This window comes from Cylas formicarius, unplaced genomic scaffold (assembly GCF_029955315.1).
Source record: "Cylas formicarius isolate icCylForm1 unplaced genomic scaffold, icCylForm1.1 PGA_scaffold_3__17_contigs__length_32017465, whole genome shotgun sequence".
In the NCBI taxonomy this organism is placed as follows: Eukaryota; Metazoa; Arthropoda; class Insecta; order Coleoptera; family Brentidae; genus Cylas; species Cylas formicarius.
This window is the reverse complement of record NW_026844326.1, coordinates 14,372,086-14,394,912: the sequence shown is the minus strand read 5'-3', so window position 1 is coordinate 14,394,912 and position 22,827 is coordinate 14,372,086. Positions and strand designations below refer to the sequence as shown.

Below are 22,827 nucleotides of genomic sequence, written 5' to 3'. Positions count from 1 at the left end.
TACGATTAACAGTCACATTTACAGCAAACCTGCTAAGTTACAAAAGGGAGGTCTAAAGAATAATGGTCGGTCTAGTGCCGGGCCACTGTCAGCTTAAGGGACATCTAAGATGTGGAAGAAAATAATGAATGCAGATTCTGCTTAAAAGAGGAGAAAACACTCGAGCCGCGTCAATGTGAAGCCTATTGAATGTGCGTTTCCATCTGCCGAGCGTAACCAAACCAAGCTATGGGAAAGTCATAATAGGTCGTTTGGGTCGCAACAACAAGGATAGCCCAAGTGCAAATTCTTCCAAATCTTGAATCTTGAATAACTAAGGGAGGTTGAATGAAAAATCAACGACTGATGTGAATAATGTTATAAAATAACCATTATCTTATTGAACTTCGTCTATTTCGGTACCTGATGAACATGACCAGTGAATTACAATTTTTTATTTTTATACAAACTTATACTATATTTTCGGTATCTAAATCTCATTTGCAAAATGATTTGGGCAGACGTATGGTCCACTTATTAGTTGGGACCGTATAATTTATAAAGCAAAACTTGCAAAACACTTCTCAAGACACGCAAAGTGATTAAAGCTTAACTGAATATGAACAAACTAGTACAACTCAATCTTGCAGGAAACAAAGTGCTTTCAGGAACAGCTAATGTTTCCATCTGAGTGTAGGAAAGATTTGAAGTCTGCCTCAATGCGCAGCTTGTTATACAAGATTCACCGCGGATCAAGAATTTATAGATATATCAGTTGCCCCACCAAATGTTTTTGGAAACAAGATTCTTGCTATTTTCATTTTGCTTATTTGTTCATCCAGCTGATATATAAGAATCTAGCGCTTATAATAATAATAATAATAATAATAATAATAATAATAATAATAGAATAGAATAGAATAGAATTTATTGGCCATTCAGATACGTCACAAAAACAACAAATGGTACGTCAAAGGTTAACAATACAAAAGAATTTATATATATAATATAAAAGGTTGTACAATTTTTGAGAACTAACACACTAACGCAGTGGTCTATTCAAGTGTAGTATGTTTGATCAACTCCAAGTATTCATTAATATCATAGAAAGGATTATCAGTAAGAAAACTTTTCATTCTCTTTTTAAATTGTCTGTATGGTAGATTTTTTATATTATTTGGGAGAACATTATACAGTTTAACATTAATCTTATTGTTTTGTGAGGACGTCAGTCTGGAGTGAGGTGGGGTGATCATGTCAACATACCTAGTATTATACTCATGTCTATTGCCAAGTGTCCCATAGACATCCGCGTTTTCGTGAATATACAGGATGAATCGGTATATATAAGTAGAAGGCAGCGTCATAACCTGGAAGTCAGAGAAAATGGGCTTGCAGTGGGCAATCGGGTTGGCACCGCAGAGGACCCGCACAGCCTTCTTTTGCAAACGAAAAGCTCTTTCCGTATATCCAACCCCACCCCAAAGCACAATGCCATAAGACAGCACACTATGAAAAAGCCCAAAATAGGCTATCCTAAGGGCCGCCGGGGTTAGACAATGGCTGAGATGTCTCAGTAGGAACAGTCGCCGAGACAACGTTGCACAGACCTCATGAATCTGCCCTGACCATGACAGAGTCCTGTCAATTACGAATCCCAAGAGGGTTATATTATTTTGATACAGATAGTCGACTTTACTGCAGGAGAAGGTAAGTTCTTGAGTTTTTTGTTTATTGAGGACTAAGTTATTTGCAGAAAACCATTGCTGGAGAACATTTGTTGCTACGCTGACATCTTCACTAAGCATTCGTTGATGCTTAGCTGTTAACAGAATGGCAGTGTCGTCAGCAAACAAGGTGACATTCGCATCTGGCACGGACAATGGCAGATCATTTATATAAATGATGAAGAGCAACGGCCCAAGAACCGAGCCCTGTGGGACACCGCAGCTCACTGGAAGAGCACCATCACTCGACACCCCACCAAACTCAACATACTGAAACCTGTTACTAAGATACGATTTTATTAACTTTAGAGGGATACCTCTGACGCCATAAAATTTTAATTTGTTTAAGAGCACATCGTGATCGACGCAGTCAAACGCTTTCGTAAGGTCGTACAGAAGTGCCTTTGATACGTCGCCAGCATCGAAACCCCGCACCACACTGTTCACAAAGTGCATAAGTGCATGGGTCGTGGATTTCCCCTCACGAAAGCCAAACTGCGATTCACACAGAAGTTTATTTTCCTCAAAAAACAGTGACAGGCGAGCCTTCAGGGCTTTCTCAATGACTTTACCGAATATAGGGGTAATTGCAATGGGCCTAAAGTTATTTGGTGTATGTTGATCGTCTTTTTTGTGAATGGGAATTATTTTTGAAAGTTTTAGATCCGAAGGAAATACGCCACTCGAAAACACTGCGTTCGTTATGGCTGCCAGGGGACCCACGATGTACTCAATGGTGTGTTTCAATATTTTTGAATTTAAGCCGAAGCAATCGGTAGAACTTGACTTGTTTAGACCCATAATAATGCCATACATCTCACTCTCAGAGACCGGGCTTAAGAAGAAAGATTTACACGGAGAGGGTGTTTTCGTAAGGTACACATATGGGTCACTGGATTTCCCAATGGATGATACTAGGTCATTTACTACATTGGAGAAGTAAGAGTTAAATTCGTTGGGTGTGATTGAGTTGGGTATAGCCTTTGAGGCTCGGTTAGTTTCATGGTTAATCAAGGTCCAACAACTTTTGCTCATGTTGCTGGCTCTAGTTATAAAATTGGCATATGCCTTGGATTTTGTTTCTTTGATCATTCTTTTGTAGTTAGCATTAGCCAGTCTATACTCAGCCCAACTGTCGCGTGGGGAAAATATTCGACACTTGGCTTTTAAAAGCATCACGTGATCCTTCATAAGTTTGAGGTCACGATTGAACCAGACCACGGGGGGACGGAAGGAATTACTGCGCTTTACGACTTTAAAGTGATTCTGGATATTGGCGGTGAAGATATGAAGCAGTTCTTTTGTTGAGTTGGTCGGATCGGCGTTAGTATTAATAAAAGGTTCCCAATTGGTGCTCTCAAAACTTGTGCAGAGGTTATTCAGACCCGCCTGGGTAATTGGTCTGAATTGAATATGGTCATCGTGCACAGAGGAAACATCAAAGTGTAATTCCATAAAAACAGCGGAATGATCAGAGAGTGCTGGATCCTCACTGCCCGCAGTGAACAGAGTGGGGGATATATTGACAGGAAATTATCAATGCAACTTGACGTAGTTTCAGTTATACGGGTATGGTCAGCGACACTAGGGGAGATTCCAAAGGTGGCAAGTAAGTTGACAAAATCCATCGTTAGAGCATTTGAAGTCAGGTTGAATTTGATATTAAAGTCACCTGTAATAATAAGTTTTCTCTTCTTAGAGTAGAGGTCATTTAAAAGAAGTTCTAGCCTGGATATAAATAGATAAGGGTCGCCGTGGCTCCCCGATCTATATACATTGATAACTACGGTATTTTTGTGGGTTAATTCAATGCCGCAAAATTCGGCATGGATGTCTAGTGAGTATTTATCTAAATCTAAAGTTCTACAGTTGACTTTGTGTTTGCTATAAATTGATACGCCCCCTCTGACCGCAGTCTGACGGCATCGAAAGCTTTTCAATAGAAAATTATTTAATTTAATTTTTTAATTTTTAATTAAAATAATAATAATAATAACAATAATAATTCCCGAATGTACTAAAGTGCTCGTAAATTTGTTTGTGAAACGACGAGCCAGATCCTACGAGATAACTTTGTCAAAATTAAATTTGGTGTGTTTGCTTGATGTATGTATTTAGAACTGCGCCTATTTAAATGTCAAAGATAGTCGTTCGGACCAGAATTAAATTCAAAGTAAACAAAATAAAAAATTTTATCTACCATTTGCCGTTCTCTCGTTTTCCCGGTTTTTTTATCTGACCCAAATCTGGCAAATAGCCCCTTATCAGTGAACTCTTATCGTTTGCACACGTTTGTTTTTTTTTAAGAGCAAACAAAAAATAATATGGCAACGACGGTGCGTTGAACGCAAAATATTGATTGATATCCCAACACTGGAATGATATTTTGCTCCATGCTCGATGTTGCGTAAATTACGAACGGTTTTTAAAGAGAGAAAAGGGAAAGGCTTCAAAAGATCAAATGTGTGTTCCGATTTAACCATCGAAAACTAAATAATAAATTAAAAAACTAACTTAGGCATTTTGGCAAACGAAAAATAATTGCTGCGTTTTTTTTACCGTGATGGATAATAAGAGCATTAAAAATTATAATAGTAAAAACAATTCTTTCAAGTTTCATTTCAATCACATACGCACCAAAAATAATTTAAAAACAAAGAGGAGTCGGACCTGTTAGTATTAAATAAATAAAAATAAAATAGACTCGAACGTGAACGATATAGCACAGAATTTAATGTCGTGTGGTAGGTTGCAGTATTAGTTGCAGAAACTAACAGCAATGTGGAGTAGGCACGGTGATGTAGTTGGGACGTAATCTCGCAAGAGCAACCTTTATCAAAAAGCGTACAAAGACGTTTAAACACGAGAGAGATCTGTGGTGTTTACAGCAAACAGAATAGATCGTATGGTAGGTAAACATCCACTTCTCCGACAGTGGCAGTTTTTTGTTTATTTCCCTTAACCGTTCTTAGGAGAGATTTCTATTTATATCTTCCGTTTACTTTTTTTGTGCATAGAAAAAAGCATATAAATTTTAACAAATACGTAGTTAGTAATTATAAAATAATGACAAATAATTAAAGTACATAAAGTAAAGGCAAGTTTCAACAACCAATAACATATATTTTGCTGATTCATTGGATTAATTTTGTTAGTTCTTTGCTGAATTACCAGGAAATTTTAAAAATGTCTAATTACCGCAGTAAAACCGAGAGTTGAAAAAAAAATCAATTGAATATTATACATAATAGAAAAAAAAGTTTCAAAGCAGATTTTAAGTCGGCTTAGCCCATAGGAAGTTTTGAGTTGATGTGATGAAGTATTCGATGCCTGTATTACAAGTCCTTGGAATTTTTATTCGTTAAAGGTATGAAATTATGGCGATATGAAAATATAATAAACAATATATCCCAAAACACGCTTTCCGCAAGATTCGCCAACGCTATTTTTTCTACAAACTAGAGGAAAACAAAAAAAAAGAGAAGAAAGCTACGCAAAATTAGTAATTGAAAGTACAATCCGCAGCAAATTATTTCAAAAATACAGACAATAATCTTTAAAAAAACGTAAAATCATTTTGGAGTTTTGTAAGCAATAAGAGGAAAGCAGTAAACGTGCCAAAGTATGTAACGTATCAGAACAGTACTTTAGAATGCGGACGCGGATATCTGTGAAGCGTTTTCTGCTTTTTTTTTTCTACTGTCTATAAGCCAGAAAGAACTCTTCCAAATGTTTCGTTACTGGATAGGCCGTGTGACACACAGTTACTTGAAATTCCATTTATGAAGGGCAGATTAGAATTGAGTTAAACAAACTAGATATAAATAAGGCCCCTGGGCCAGAAAAATTCCCCCGATCTTTTTTAAATCTTGTCCGGAATCTCTGTTGCCACCGCTATTTTTAATCCTTAATAAAAGTTAATCAGAAGGTCACTTCCGGATTATTTGGCAGTAAGATTGATATCGCAAACTACAGACTTATTCCAGGCAAAATGTTTGAGGCCATTATAACAGGAGTTATTTTTTAAATTTAGGTAAGTTCTTGGTGAAACGGAACATGGCTTTTTTCGGGGTATGTTTGTAGCTATGAATCTCTTACTGATGTGTTAGATAATAACATGCAAATGGATCCTGTGTACAGTCGCATCGACGACTGTCGTAAGTTTCAGGAAGACCTGTTTAGGAAATCGATTGTTTTTAAATTTAAATAAAAATTAATAATTAAACTGATGATATATATATATATATATATATATATATATATATATATATATATATATATATATATATATATATATATATATATATATATATATATATATATATATATATATATATGATATAGCTTTTGATTATAAATTTAATGGAGTAAGGTTTAAAGAAGTAAAGCATATCAGGGATCTTGGAGTAACTATAGACACAAAACTGAGTTTGAGTATTGAGTTTGCCAGTGTGCTTTGGAGTACCCAATATCATAAGTACGTAAACAGAATTGAAAACATTCAAAAAAAGTTTATTGACTGCTATCATACGTTGAAATTATCTGTTAGGCGAATAATATATAGTGGCATATTTTTGCACCAATATTGTTAATAAGAGAGTAAACTGTCCAAAACTGTTGGAAAAATTATCCTTTAATGCTAGGGCGGTAATGACTAGAACGCCTGCTTTATTCTATGTGCCTAAATATAATACAAATTTAGGAAGCAACTCACCAATATCTCTTTTGCATAAAATTTATAACAGTTACTTTTTGGAGATAGATCTTTTTGCTCATTCAATTTATTTAGGAATCAAGCAATAAGAGAGTTTATTTCTACATTCTTTGTTTTTCTTTTTCTTTTTTATATAGAAATTGTTTTGCTTACTCTTTTGAATTAAGATAAATGTACCTTTGTAAATTGTGACGTTAGTTCGTCATGTTAAGGTACCTGGTTATAATAAATAAATAAATAAAATGGTTGAAAGTACAATTTTCTGAACAAAAATTGGTGGGGCAAATTTTTTTCGGGTTATTTTGAAGCTATTTCGTTGTTTGGCAGATTCACGTCATTTTTGTAGAATAAAACGGGTTTGCGTTCTCACTTTTCTTACATAATTTATAATTTTTATCCTTCTTGTTAGTAGAATTATTCAGAAAAATGAAATACCATAATAATTAATAATTAATAGATAATTTCATACCTTGTGATGACTTGGAATTCTACTGCTTAATTAATGTGGATTTGTTTGGTGGGTCGTCGGTTTATATATTTTGAGTTGATTCTGCTAGGCAGCGCTCGGCCCGAGTTCTCTTTTAACTTTTTCTCATACTAATCACGGTTATATAACAAATTGAGTTGCTGCCTTCTCTGCTTGACTTATTCCGTGTTCGGACACTTTAGTCGCAAATTTTCTAATAAATTACAAAATGACTTCTTAGGATTGACGGTAAATGTCATTTATTTGGACGGACAACTGCTAGTGGCATAAAATCCCATAGCAGCCAAGTACACCATCCCGATATTAAACGAATGGAGGGTTTAGAATCAAATCTGACGAAAATTAGTTTAATTTATTATTGATGCTGTATAAAAAAAAAACCTACGATGGCGATCCTGCGATAAAGTTAATTAATATAACGGACGAGAAGACGCTCCATTCTATAAGAGCACAGCTCCCAACGGCACACAGTTAGCCAGGGAAACTCTAGGTGCTTGACTAATTCGACATTTTTGTAATGCCAATAAATTTAACTTGATATTAATAAAAACACATCAATAAAAAGAAAATATTATTACGAAATTCAAACTTTAATACAATATAATTATTATACAGGGTATTCACAAAAAACTCTATATTTACAAACATTTTTTAATTAAATAATGCAAAATGTTTAATAACACTACACAACATGTAGAAGCATTTTGAAATAATTATATTTGGGTAAATAAAAAAATAATAATGCAGGGTCTCAACAATTTAACAAAACAAAAATTATTTAATATAGATTAAAACAAAATATTGCTATCGGATTTTTTTAACATCTTTAAATATTTTAAAATATTTAAGAAATAAAACAATAAGAGGGTTTTTATACATCTAAAGTATCATTCAGTTAAGCACTTTGCTCCGTTGCTCCGTTTCTCTAAAAAAGTTAAACCATTGCTTTGCAATAAGAGCGTTAATTTATGGTTCTGATTTATAGTTAGTCTTAGTATCAAAAGAGCATGACAACCCATAGTAAACAAAAGTTATGACAATACCTTTCACTATTGAAATGTCAAAAATAATAGCAATGTCTTACATAAATCAAACATAAGTTACGCTATCGCTCTATAAAAAAGCAAAAAGAATTTATATATTAATAGGTCAAAACTTATAACGAAAAACAATTTTCTCAGTTTTTTTTTGATCACCCGGTAAGTTCTTTAAAAATTATTTTTATAAAATGGAGTACGTTAGAGCAAGATTGTGTCTTATACGTAACACCACAACATGTTACTTTAATACATAGTATCAACAGCATCCCTAAATTATACTAAAATTATAACATATTGCTTAATAAATTACAAACATACTTTTTTGGGCTATTTTTTTAATATGATTCAAAATAATGTCGAATTTTTTAAGGATATTTGCCTTTTAGAGTAATTTACTTAACATACTTTTTTGGGCTATTTTTTTAATATGATTCAAAATAATGTCGAATTTTTTAAGGATATTTGCCTTTTAGAGTAATTTACTTAGCATAAAATTAGTCTCAAAACTTACCTTTACTGGCTTCCTGCATTGGATTTTGTCAAAAGCTAATTTAAAAAAAAAATCCACTCCACTTTTCACACGGAAAATTGTATAAATAAAACATGCTCAAAATGACAGTGACAACAAACGTTACAAAATTATTGTAGACGTTTCCATGGTTACAAGACGCCTTAACTCGCTTGTTTTGCGAAGGTTGATGGTCTATTTAATTATTCTAGTTATAATAGTTTGGGCACTTCCTGGCCCACCGTGCGGCGGTCAGTCGAAAAGTGAAACCGTGCCACGCGGAAATATACGTAGTTAACTTTTATAAATGGATGCGGGAACCCGAACAATTTTAGTAAATGTAGAAACGTGACGAGATTGTGTTAATCCTGAGCCAATTTAAACAGTTTTTAATCATCCCAAATTTTTCATCCGTTTTGAATGTGACGATCGAAAATAGTGTACGCCAAAATTTAATACGTGACTAATAAATTACAAGGAAGAACGGGATTAAAGTTTATTGTTGGTGCAAATATATGCAAACGCGAAGTCTCATAAAGTAGCTTGAAACGACGCAGCAACACGGCCGACATTTTCAAAATGTTTACAAGAAAAGCTACGAGCTTGCCGGCCATTCATTTCGATCAGACAAAGAATGAATTATTGATAATACTGATACCCAAAGTTAGGTAAAACTATTTTATTGTCAAGCTAACACGTGTTTACCGTAAATAAACAAGTCAAAAGCATGATTTTGGTTGTTATAAGGTAAACAAAATGTTCCTAGTAGGGGATTTTGATAAAACAATAATTAAACCAATACCGGATTTCAAAAAATTTTCTTTCGCTTCTTCTTCTTCTCGTTAGTAGTATAAAATTGTGCTCGCGTTAACAGCTTATTTATGAACGAAGCTGTCTAACGCTTTTTATATTTCCAATTTAATTTATTTGATTTGATTGATGTTTTAGATTTTTCCGGATTTGATTTCTGTCAAACCTTGTCCATTCTTATTTACCAAAGCCATTTGCTTTTTTAAAGTGCGGAACTTTAATCGTCTCTCTTTTAGCGGTTGGTAGCCCTTAAAATTTTATATTCGCTTTTTGAACCATTTGGTCTCAGTTTAGATAAAAGTTATCGCAGTCGTTTAAACAGGATAATGTCGATTTTCCAAGAACATGCACAAGACTAATTTAGTACAAGGACGCTATTCAGATCAAACAGTCGTCTCCGACAAAGGGCGAGAACGTCTCTTTGTCATGGAAATATGGTAGACGGGTATTAGATACGTTTTCACTTGACCTCGTGTGAAAATGACTCTTTTAGCTTAGCTTGGATTTTATTTTTATAGTGTAAACCGATGCATGTTTTGGTACTGGTCGAATGCAACATTGTAAAAAGGAACATAAAAAGAAGTACTATTGGGATTTAGGAATTTATTCGTCAGTCATACGTCAACATTTTCATTTTACTACAGTGTATAAAAATTCCATCATTCTGACTATCTGAATGTCTGTACGCTATTTGTATATAACGAAAAAGTTCGTTCTCCGTATATTCTTTTGGCTAAAAAATATTTCGCGTTTTATTTTAAAGTAAAGACAATAGATTCACAATTTTTAGTGTATTAGAAAAAGACAATTACCAATTTTGTTGTCTTAAGAAAACAGTATCGGATAAAGATGGACGAATTTGTAACTTCACGTTTAACTACTGTTAGTTTGATAGATTAAATTTTTTGAAAGCTAGAAAGTTTGTGGTTGTTCGTTAGCTTGTGTTTATACTTTGGTGCCCCGATTTTTAATACATTTTGTCATATAAATTGTTTGCTATTTATGTTTTTTTTTTCAAAACAAAATTACTTTGTCAGCATAATAATTAAGGCAGGTGCATAAGAATACCTAATATGCGTTTTACTCCTCAAATATTTAAACACATTTTAAGCATATTTCTTCTGTAATATATATATATATATATTATATATATATATATATATATATATATATATATATATATATATATATATATATATATATATATATATATATATATATATATATATATATATATATATATATATATATATATATATATATATATATATATATATATATATAATTGTCATTCTGTGACATTTTTGACACCATTTGCATTTTAATGTGTTCTTTAGTATTTTGAGATTTATAGCAGGATTGGTACAGTGCAAATGTGCATAAGAGTTTGAATATTTATTGCGCCTTAAAATATATGCATGTAAAAACCTGGTTTTAACCTGACCTTTATTTTTAATTTTTAGTTAAATAAGTCTTTGCTGTGAAAGGTAAATCTTTGCAAAATTATTTTAAACAAGAAAAAGACAATGATGGACCTTTATTACCTCTGTCCGCTATCTCCGCTATTTGATTGGTAATTTCTTCTTCTAGTTTTTCAGCGGGTATTAGTATATCTACTGTTGTAAGCTTAAAAAAAGCGTTTAAAAAACGTAATAAAGTCACCAGAAAAGAAGGATTAAAGAACAAGAATTTGCTTTTATCAGCAATAGTTCTTTGCAGAGAGTATTGGCATAGGTTTTAAATTCAAAAAAGATGATTACTGAAGATAACTTGCGGAGCAAGCCAATGTTTCGTTACTTCGAACAAAATTTGTAAGAAATTACGAGTATGTCGACACTTCCTCTCGTCAGGTTATTTTTGACCCGCGAAACGTGGATATTTTCCAAAGGAAATGCAAAAAAGTCTTGGCAAGATAATTCAATAAAAAGTTGTAAGATGACCATTGGACTTTCAAGGGAAGAGATTTATTGTCGTCCATACAGGGAGTGAAAAAGGATTTGTTGATGTAGCAAGCTTGGTATTTTATTCCAGGTCAAAATCTGCAGATTACTATGGCGATATGAATAGCAAGATATTTATTAGGTATTTGAAAAAAAATTACGATACAACTTGAAAGAGCCGTCAGTTATAATTATAAAAGGATCCCGGTAGAAGTTCTTTTAAAGAAGAGATCGGCGACTGGTTGGTTAAAAACAAAATTAAATTCCAGGCAACATTAACAAAACTAGAATTATTAGATATAGTGAAAAGAAGTCACAAAGAAAAGAAATAAGCGATAGATTAAATCATTCGAAGTCATACCCCCCCATACTAGTGTAAATTCAATGCTATTGAGTTGATATGGTCGCCTGTTAAACACTATTGTGATAGACAAATCGGAAGAGACTGTCATGGTGATGAAATTGTTTTCGAAAAATTGCGTGAAAGAAACCAATAAAATTATTGTAGAGTGGTATAACAAAACCATTTTTAATGATATAGAGCCCATAATAATTTTCCTCGATTAAGTGATACTGAAAGTGAACTTAATGGCAGAGTTTTAAATAAAAAAAATTAGAACGAATTAGTTAGGGTACCTACTAACTAAAAGTAATTTATTGTTCATAATAAATTTTAAAAATTACGTCGGGAAAAAACAACACATTGTATATTTTGTTCTTTTATAAAATTTATTCGTGTGCACTTTTGTTAAAATTGTTTTTTTTAAATAAATTGTCCTTTGTATCTTGTGTTAAAATTCGTATACATTTTTAACATAATACTTGTTTGTTGTGCTGTATATTTAAATAAATTTTCATTAACTAAAAATATTCAAAAATATTCATCATAAGTATGAATCCGCAAAAAATAACTTACAAATCTTGGATAATAATAATAATAAAAGCTTTTCGGAGCAAAAAAAAAATTAATTCATTAAAATATTTTAATGGTCTAGAATCTTCGCCTAATTATGGGGTGACGTAATTGTCATGATTTGCGATTTTAACTATAGCATCTTTTAATTCCACCAAACATTTTAACACATTAACATTAAATCATTTGAATTTGTGTTGTTTTCTTCAAATAATATAATAACTGTTAGATAATCATAACACAATGACAGATTTACACCAAGACTCAAAAATATGATTATAATGTAAATAATTAAAAATAATATGTTAAAAATGCATTGTAATCAGTTAACTTTAACACTGTGTATTGAAATCAAATTTTTTTAGCCACGCATTAAGCTATTTTTTTATAACACTATTCCAACTTTGGGTACTTCATCACATTGTTAAAAACTATTTCCAAAAAGTTTTCAAAGTTGATAAGAAGAATTTTTTTACCGTTTGCTTCCACCGATGTATACCGATATACAGTTTCTTTTATTTCACAAAACGCAATACCGTTAGCTCAAACAATAGAAAATTCCCATTAAGTTTGAATTATGAAAAATTTCCCAGGTTACCGTATTACATGTTTGTAATATTAGACTGCTTGCAGACAATGCGAAGTTACTGACCTGTTGTAATAAGATAAGAAATCGCGAGAAAACCGACCATTGTTATCAATTTTGTTGTTCCGCGAAAAATTCCTTTTGTGGCATTAATGTGCGTATTTTTAATAATTATATTTCCCTTGTTTCTTCCTGGAAGGACGAAATAGTCTGATACAGGTCTTTCATTAATATTATTTGCCAGTATCAATTGGAGAATTATTAAAGAGGAAGTAAGGTGGCATGGGAACGCCAATAAATATTTTTTGCTTTATATAAAGACAGTAAATACACAAAAAAGTAAAAACTATTCAGTGTAAAAACTATAGCGGACCAATATCCAATATCATTGTAAAATCCGTCTTTTTCATATGCTGTGAAATTGATCGAATCCGGTACAACGAGACAGTTTTCAATTTATTTCGCGAGCAGTTACTTAGAAATAACGACTGCATGTAACACAAAGTATTACCACTCATTAAACTTGACTATAATGATAATTAGAGCAACTAAAAACACCCAATTAAAAAAGGCTGATATGCGAGCTACATAAATAATTAAAAGTTTAGTACTTTAGCGTGACAAGTTTTTGCACAAACAACAAAAGAGCCAAGAGTTGGTTGGGTTCGCGTCGCAGAATTGGAATGGCAAATATTTTTATATAGCATAGCACTAGCAAAACAGAATGCTGATTCTATCGGACACTATTGTGGAGTTGGAATTTAGTGTCTGTTCGCTAGTGGATAACTAATTCCTTCGATGTAGAATTAATATATTGTGCCGTGTACCATGGCATTTGAGTCACGAGCGGAGCGCAGTGGATTGAGTGTTTAATAAACGAGTGACTTAAAAAGTTTGCCGTTAGTTTTTGGGTACATTTCTGCAAAACAATACGAATACATTCACTGACATCACCGTCACAATTGACAAATGTCAAAATTCAAGCCGTGCGGTAAAATCTCCGAAAACATGCGACTGCCCCCTAACCCGTGCGGTAATATCCCGGAAATGTCCGAAGTGGCTCGGGTCCGTGGGACAAGAATCTCCTCGCGTGGTAAAGTGACGCTTCCCGCACGCTGGATCGATGTACAGTTAGATATTTTACAGAAGAGAGTAGAAAAAATATTATGATCATAATATGGGCTGTACAAGCTAATTTGTAAAATTATTATTAATGAGAATGTCGCCTTATTAGAGTTGTATTTCATTTTGATATAATATATAATACAATAAAGGCTGGAAATTTACAATGCTTGTTGATCATTTTGGGATTTTTACAATTTTCGGTGATTTGTGTGTAAACTCATTGCATACACAGGTAAAGTCTGTTCATAGATATAAGAAAGTGACTAACTGATACGAATTAAGGAAAGACCCGGGCAAGCTGTAAGAATGAAATATGGCCGAACAGGTCCGTACTTTGCTTAGAATTCAACTATTTGGGGATTTGTTAGGAATGATACTAAACAATATTTATTTATTTATGTATGTATTTATATTTAAATCTAAAATAAAATTACAAATTGTTTTTATTACCTACTTAAATTACTTAAAATTATTCACATAATATATCAGTATCACTATCGCTATCATCGCCTGTTCTAATTATTATTTGTTCTATATTATTTGCAATATGGATATACGATTGTTCTGTTTTTTCTATATGTGTAACAGGATTTGCACAACTTTGTGGAGGGATGTTAAAGACTTCGGTTTCTAAAAGTTTGAGGATATTGGAGTTAACACGGGGAAAAACATTGTTACGACGAATGGCAGATTTCAGTTGGTGCCAAACATGTTCAATGGGATTAAATATACAGTGGTAAGGTGGAAACCTTAAAACTGTATGCCCTAGATTTTTTGCATTATTATCACAGACGTATTCCTTTTGTAGGTTCAAGCTTTATAGAACCTCAATTAATTGCTTTTTGGTATAGTCTTCGTGAAAACAAATGTCGTTATTATACATGTAGTTTTGAATTGTTGCTTTTGTGTCACATGAGGATTTAGCCAACTGTCTACTGTGATACCTTGCATTGTCAATTACAATTATGCTATTAGGAGGAATGTTTGGAACTAGTTTTAAATTTTTAATTTAGATCAACTTTCAAATAAACCAGAGAAGAATCTTTAATATTTTTCGCAGACAGGGAAAGTCCATTTGGAATCCAACCATCTTTAGAGCCAGCATGCAAAATAGTTATTCTTTTATTTATTTTGATGGCGCGTTTGTTTTACATTTATCAGTTGAGTCAACCCAACCCTTTTCCGGGGTTTCATAAGTGTCGACCCAGGTTTCATCCAAGTAAATAATTGGTCTTTGTTGTTCTCTGTAAATCCCAATTTTTTCTAGATATTCCAGTAGCATTTCCGAGTTCTAAAAGATTCCATTAAACTTTGCCTTTTGTCAATTTTTTTAAATCTAAAACCCATGTGTTCCTCGTATAACTGGTAAATTTTACGCCGTATATCTTGATCACTTTCATCTACACTCGCGAAAATTTTAACATCGCTTCTATTTTTCCTCGCTGAAATGGGATTATTCACACTTTGCCATACAGTTGATGATGGAATTTTCGTCAATGTGGCCGTTTCTTCAAAAGATGATTGCTTGCTGGCACCACGTTCAATGCGAGTCAAATAAACATTGTTTATAACTTCCTTAGTCTCAATAGAATAGTATTTTCTACATTTGGGCGGGAGCATCTCCTCAGATACACTAGACTCGCACATATTTTGCATAATTCGCACACGATTCAACACACGCTGTATTACACACGAAATAAGAATGATTACTGATAAACTTAAACTAAGTAGTATACCAAACCAAAGAATATTAAACACAGGTAGGTATAAAATTATTTTCTATTACGGACCACAATTTTACCTGAATTTAAATTCCGAAACTTTAGGTAATAATCTTGTTGCATTGTATGTTAATGACCACCCTTGGATAATCCAATTCAAAAGCAATTGGCCACTTTCTTATATCTATGAACAGACCATAATTGTGCAGTCTCAGTTTGCAGAGTTAAGAAATTTGATATCATAAAGTAGTATAGAAAAATAGCATTATAATTTTTCAAAGAAACTTCCACAGGCTATTGTAATCCTTTTTAATAAACTTCTGGATTCCTCTTGCGTGAGTCTTTGCTCAGTCGAACTTGTTGAGGTTCCGTCAATCATCCTGTTGCCTGCTTCAGAGCTTGGCTGAAACTGTCCCAGTTTTAGTCAAGCTCTGAAGAAGTCAACAGGATGATTGGCTAAACGTCATCAAGTTCGAATCAGCAAAAACCGACGCAGGAGGAATCCAGAAATTTTGTAAAAACTATAGCATTTTTACAATAAGTTAAAGGGAGGTCATCGGTATTAATTTTTACGACTATTATTTTATCATTGTTTTGGTCGGTTCTAATGCGTACTAACAAGTCGTTTTAATTGTTATTAATTGTATATGTTCGGTACGTTACTAGGAACATCTCGCAATCTTGCCTTTAATTTGACTCGCTATTTAGAGTATAATACTGCACATTATGAAAGTATTGGATAAAAGAGGAGTGTATAAAATAAGTAAATAATTTATAACTAATCGCAAAGATGTTATAATAATGTCTATAGTCTAAAGGAAAAGCTTGAAGTATGAAGAATACATTGAAAGTGGTTTACAAGCAATACTCTCACTTATCAGCACATGTTGTTAGTTATAAGCATTCCGTTTAATATTTATTACCTTTGCCATAATGCCATTTAGATTATAGTAATAGAGGTAAACACTTGAGAGATTCGAAAAACAAAAAGTTAATGCAAAATGACACATAATTGATGAAATTTTGGAGGCTGGAATGGAAGTTTTTTTTTTGAAATTTTGGTTGTAAGTTTTGTTCAGATTTAACTTTTAAACTTGTAGACATTTATTTAATTTAATTACTTCCAACAGCTGTAAGTTTTCTTTTTTAAGAATATACCTACATTTTTCGACACTTGTTTCACAAGTCCATTTAAACCACGTTTAGTTTCTGATTTGTTGCGCCTTGTCAGAGCAAATTTATATGCGTTCATTGAATTCGAAATACACGATATGCTGTGGTATCGATTCATCCTTTATATAACAAACTGTAAAGAGGACTCGATCGCGGGCATCTTTGTTGCGTACACAAAAGAAGCCATTTTTCGAGTGTCGCTGGTTGAAAGTAATGATTAATAAATTCGTACAAGTGTCGCCCGATGAAAATTGAAGAAAGAGAAACAAAGCTCTATAGAGGAACAATAACGTCTGGAGACATGCAATTCGCAATTCGTTCGTGTTGTAATTTCAGTTCAGTTACAAGCAAATAAATACCTAAACGTAATTTCCTAAAATTAGCGTCACCCATTTGCGTTCCTTTAACTGCAAAAGTGTGCGGTAGAGCGCCTCTTACTCCTCCCGTTTAATATATTAGTCAAAAGGATGAAGGCAGAAGTTTTTAGACTATTACGATTTTTTAAAACCGACTAATTACTGGGTGGCAATATTAACTTTTAACATGTATAAGGCAAAAAAAAAGCATTTATTCAAGATTATTTTAATGATTGCATGATTGAGAGTGCTCTCAAATCAAAACGGTTTTAAGAAAAATAGTGTATTATGCAACAAGTGCCGTAAGTGCCGAGTTTGTTTCACACGAGCCGGGCGACACGAATACATTCACTGGCATGACCGTCATGATTGACAAACGTCACAATTCAAGGTGTGGGAAATATCTCCGAAAACATCCGATTGCTGCCAAACCCGTGCGGTAAAATCTCGGAAATGTCCGAAGTGGCTCGCATCGGTGGGAAACGAAACTGATGTGGTAAAGTGACGCTAGCCGCACGCTAGATGGGTGTGTAATGAGGCATTTTACAGACAGGAGTAGAAAAAAATATTTAAAATGATTAAGAGATTAAGAAAATTTATTTATATAGCTATTTATAGTGATCCCTAATGAATAGATCATAAAGATTCAAGAGATATACCGTTTGAACCAAAAATTCTTCAATAGAGTGTTGCTCATTTCAAAAAAGCACTAGATCGGTGTGTAATTAAATATTTTACAGACAGGAGCAGAAAAAATATGTAAAGTTTGTAGGTCCACGCAATATACCTGATGTGTTTTTTTGAAGGCCATGCTAAGTTAAAATGCTCAATATCACTGCTGTGATGTTGAAAAAAAATCAAACTTTCTTTGACAGTCCAGTTTTAAAAATGCCTCCATAAAAATGGAGACTCCTTTCTAAAAGCTACCTGACAACCTACATGAACACCTATCACTTGAATATCTTTGCCGTCTTCGAGTTTTTTTTTATTTGACAAGCAACAATAGGCTGTTGTTTGAATTTATTGACATGAATTTAGCCATTATTAAAACACTATAGCTCAAATCAGGTTGGATTCCAATAAAAAATCATTTTATGGAGCAGATAAAAATATTTCAAAGCACACTGCGCATGTACCATGAGTTTACAATAAAATACAAATACAATACAATAATATCAAATATTTTACTTGGGATAGAGTATAACAATATTGTTTAGTACTCTGGGCAAGGTGAAATACATTACATAAAATAATAAACTAAAAATCCATTTTTTAATTGGGCTTTCTCAAACAATTGCTTGACGCGCCCGTACTCTAGACGAGTCTACAAATATTGGATGTAAGTACACATCTTGATTAGTGATTAAAGTGGCGTTTATCTAACTTGTTTTACACAGGGTGTCCCACGACATGACTGCCATAGCCTGGGAGTGTGTCGCTGGAGTGATTTCAAGTTAAAAATGTCAAATCAAGATATAACCGGAACGTTATTCTAACTGAGCTACAAGCATTTGAAATTTTAAAGATCATTTAAAAGAAACCGCTTTATTGAATTAGTTGCTGCAGTATTACGTTCGGCTGTGGGTATTATAATTAAAAAGTCCAGGTGGCTGTGAATCTTTTGCATTGTGACAGTAATCGTCAATTAAATTATTTTTCCGTGTTTACTTTCGTGTGTTACATTAAAGTACTTTTCGAGGTACAATGTTTACTTTTTCGAATGCAAAATAGGCGGGTCATTCGCTTTGTTTATGGATTGTTTAATGGAAACGGAAGAGCGGCAGTTGATAAATATCGTCGACGATTTTCCGCTTGTAGTGCTGTGTAGAACTGTTTTTAGCAATGTCCATGAAATCATCTCAGCAACACGCTTCCAAGCTATAGGAGGCATGTCGTGGAACACCCTCTATATACTATTTCCTTACCAAAAAAACTTAAAAACGCCATATATATATATACCATTTACTTACCAAAAAAACCTACAAAAAAAAGAGATTCTTGACTTTTTGATCGCTTTCGCACCCCAAAACAAAATAAGCTTTTCTTATGAATTAATTTTTCTAAATTAATTTATTCAAATAAATAAATTGAGCCTTAACTGTCTCGAGAACATGCGTACAAAACTTAATTTAGCTCAAAAATTTTGAAACGCATTTATCAATGTACATTCTTATAGTTTTCCCCAGTTCCGCCTTAAGCTACGCAGAAAATCTTTAGATCTGATAAAGAATAAGAAAATCATTTTATATAACTAGAAAAGCAAACCCCCAAAGGTCAAGTTGTTTGAACTGTGACCCATAAAGCTTCTCGACCTTACTCGCGAAATTCGCTGGAAGATGAATAGTTTAGAATACAGTTTTAATATATTTTTGATTAACGCAAAAAAACGTTCGACTCATCGGCCAAAAATTTGTTATTTCCCATAAAGTTAATCGGGAAAAAATCAAAACGTATCTCTTTATTTGTAGTCGCTTTCATATTATTCTTTCACTAGACCACGACGTGCTATTCACACAAAATGAACTTTGTTTAACAATAATAGATATTGCCAAAACTTTAAATGATAGCAATAGGAATAAAGTGGAGTGTAAAGGATATTTGATTATAATTTTAATCCCATCTGCCGGCTTATAATAAGTTCAACCTATAAAATAATTGTAAATACCAAATTTTGTTTGTTTGTTGAAAGGGACAGGATGGATGTTTTAACGGTTCACAATATTATCTTATAATTTATAAATTTTTGACATAACTTATGAAGAACCCTGTCGATACGGTCAATCAAGTTCAAAGGTTATACTCAGTATTTGCGACGCCTCTTTTTCTTATATGCATATTGCATGCATTGCATATAAAAGCCATGCGTGCCATATGCCTATAAAAAAAACAAAATTAATTTAAAAAACAAAATTTTATGGGTGGCACTCAACCAATCAACAATCCCAAAGGCTTATGCCAAACGTTACACCAGTAGTCTCCAACCTAACTGTACCTGCGCCCCCCTTTAAAAAAAATTGTTGCGCCGCCTTAATTTTTCTAACATTCTAATTTCATAAATACTCAACTGATATTATAATCTACTTAATGGGATACAAAATAATATATAATGTTATGTAAAAATGTACATAAAAACAATTATTTATTATAAAAAATAACAATTTTAAATATAATAAAACAAATCTAAAAAAAAATACAAAAAGAAAATGGTATTTTGGAAACAGCTGCACGCCCCCCTACGACGGCGCCCCCCCCCCCCCACTGGTTAGAAACCACTGCGTTACACCTTCTCTCAAGGACAACATTTCCCTCGGAATTTTTGCCCTTTTGTGAAAATGAAGAAAACGAGTAAAATGTACTTAATGACGAAAGAAATGGGGCGGGTGTAAAATGTAGGGACACGAGCAAAAAAAATTTCTCCCTTTACTGCTTTTCTTCCATGTACTAATTAAAATACCGTGGCCTTTCCAACTTAAACATCGTAAAACTAGAATTATCATGTCTTTTCCGCTAACTGATAAAGAAGAATTGTCACAGCTTTTTTATTGAATTGGATGTCGATGAAGTCGATGAATGGTCAGCATTTTACTAATATCACCGTTACTATTGACACTATACGTTAACAGCACATACTAAAATTTTAGCACTATTGTTGTATGTATTAATATTGGGTCTATGGGTTAATTTTCTAGCCTTAAATTTGGTCGAACTTAAAGGAATTCCTCATTTTAGTTAGAATAAGACTTTAGCTGAATTCTTGTTATTTATGTGTGAAAAACTGTAAAATTTTAACTCCCTTGGCTAAACCTTTAGTGTAATAAAAAAGTTCCGAGACTATTGGAGTCAAAGAGAGGAAAGAGAAATGATGATACGCTGTTGTCACATTTATCAAACGATTTTCGCGTTGGGATGTACTTATACACGCCGCATGTGTAGAACTCTACTAGAGTTCTTCAAACGACATACCGTCTTTTCAGACTTTTATGGTTTTGACTTCGGAATGAGTTTAAGTAGTATTTAAGATGTTAGCCGACAAGAACTGTACCGTGCCGACTGTTGAATTTTAAGAGTAAGGAAAATTTCTTTGTTTAAACTGTTATATTGATTCATAACAGTATGCTTTTTATAAATATTCCTAAAACAGTCCCTACTTGAGTTAGCTCGATTTAAAGTTGAATTTGTCTATTAGATAGGTGGATCTGCTATATTAACAACACATTAGAAAGCTTTAACTGATTCCTAATTTAAAGGTATAACATAATGACTCTAAAATATTGGAGATATTTCTATTCCGTCTTGTGTTTGTAATTAGTAATTACCAACTGACTGTTGTTCAATTTTTTTTCTGTGTGCAATTTTATTGAGGTACCATATACATTTTATTACAGTTTATTTCTTACCAAGTACTAACATTATTAAATTTTGTTAGTCATTTGTGATGTCCAGCGACGAAGAAGTTGAGATTGTGATCGATGACGTAATAATCGTTGGTGATTAACATCCCACAAATTCAAATGGATCAAAGACTGGGGCACACTTGGCGGTTGCTGCCAAAATTATAATTTTAAATGTTTTTCTGTTTCTCGAATCGACATCTGGGGAAAGTGGATCCATAAAATTAACAACAACAACAAAAAGTCTACGTGACATGCACTATTCCGCAATAGTGAGACGGTTGATATATGACGCGTATCACAAGAATATTGTTTTAACAATTAAAACTTTACATGAAGAGCTGCGTAGTGTTTTGAACATTGACTGTTTCCAAGAAACTTGAGTGCGTTCGTACGAAGAATTTATTACAAAATCATCAATAAGAGACAAGTTTTTGTATGCACGAAGTACCGAAGTGCGGATCTGGAACGTCATTGTGGAATTGCGAATCTATTTATTAAGGATTACAAAGAGAAACCCAAGCGATGCAGGCTTGCGGTTAGACCTACATAAAAATTTGCCGAAGTTAAATACCGTCGTATATGTCGTAAAGACGGTATATTGTTTGGAGAGCTCTATCTTCGTCGCACTTGAGGTGTCTCTAAGAACGCATCAAATTTTTTCTTTATCTGTATATGTATTGCTTGTAAACTAACACTTTGCTACTTGGATGACGGCGTCACATTTCTGAAAATCAATACACAGCCACTTTTATGACAAATTACAGATAAGCGTCACTATTTTTGAATTCCTTCCAGCGCTAAGTGTTATGCCAGTGCACGATTAAACGGAACGGACAATAAAGCCTGACCTTCATTCGATTTTCGCTTTCGCGTTTCCGCCTTCCGTGAAACGGCGAGCACTTTGCAAGTTGCAACTCACGCTCAAAAGAGAGCGAATAATAGGGCAGAAAATTGCGAAGTTTCACATACGGAGAAAATAGATAAGTTCTGCCCGAGTCTTATATAAATGAACGTTTCACGTAGCGGCGGGAAAAGTCGGAAAAAGCGAACCCTTTTTACATTTTAAATACAAATACAGGACAAAGTCCGGTCGGATTTTCCCGGATATTTTACACGATAGCAAACAGCATCCTCGGAAAAAACTGCCGCATTGTCTCGTCAGCGCTTAATGGAAAATGGAACATGTGACACGATATTTTTGTATATTTCCTTGGAGTAGGAAACAAAAAAGTTTAATGACAGATCTTTGTGTGAAAATATTGGGAGTTTCATTATGCCATGGTTCTAAAATTCAGGATTTTTTTTATATCATTTTAATTTATAAATCTCTAACTGTCCTGTTAAGTTACATATT

At 33.2% G+C, this 22,827-nt stretch overlaps 1 protein-coding gene and 1 long non-coding RNA gene across 4 annotated transcripts in view; one reads left to right on the top strand and one right to left on the bottom strand.

Annotated features, from left to right (window-relative positions):
- LOC132700014 (protein yippee-like 2) overlaps window positions 1–22,827 on the bottom strand; it is a 105,041-nt gene that overhangs the window by 23,346 nt on the left and 58,868 nt on the right. The window lies entirely within an intron of this gene.
- LOC132699596 (uncharacterized) lies at window positions 1,626–2,890 on the top strand. Of its 2 annotated transcripts, none has more exons than XR_009618525.1 (4): window positions 1,626–1,689; window positions 1,736–2,319; window positions 2,370–2,442; window positions 2,534–2,863. It is a non-coding gene; the product is annotated as an uncharacterized LOC132699596 (long non-coding RNA). The 2 variants fall into 2 exon arrangements; XR_009618524.1 differs by having other exon boundaries at window positions 1,629–2,319; window positions 2,534–2,645; window positions 2,809–2,890.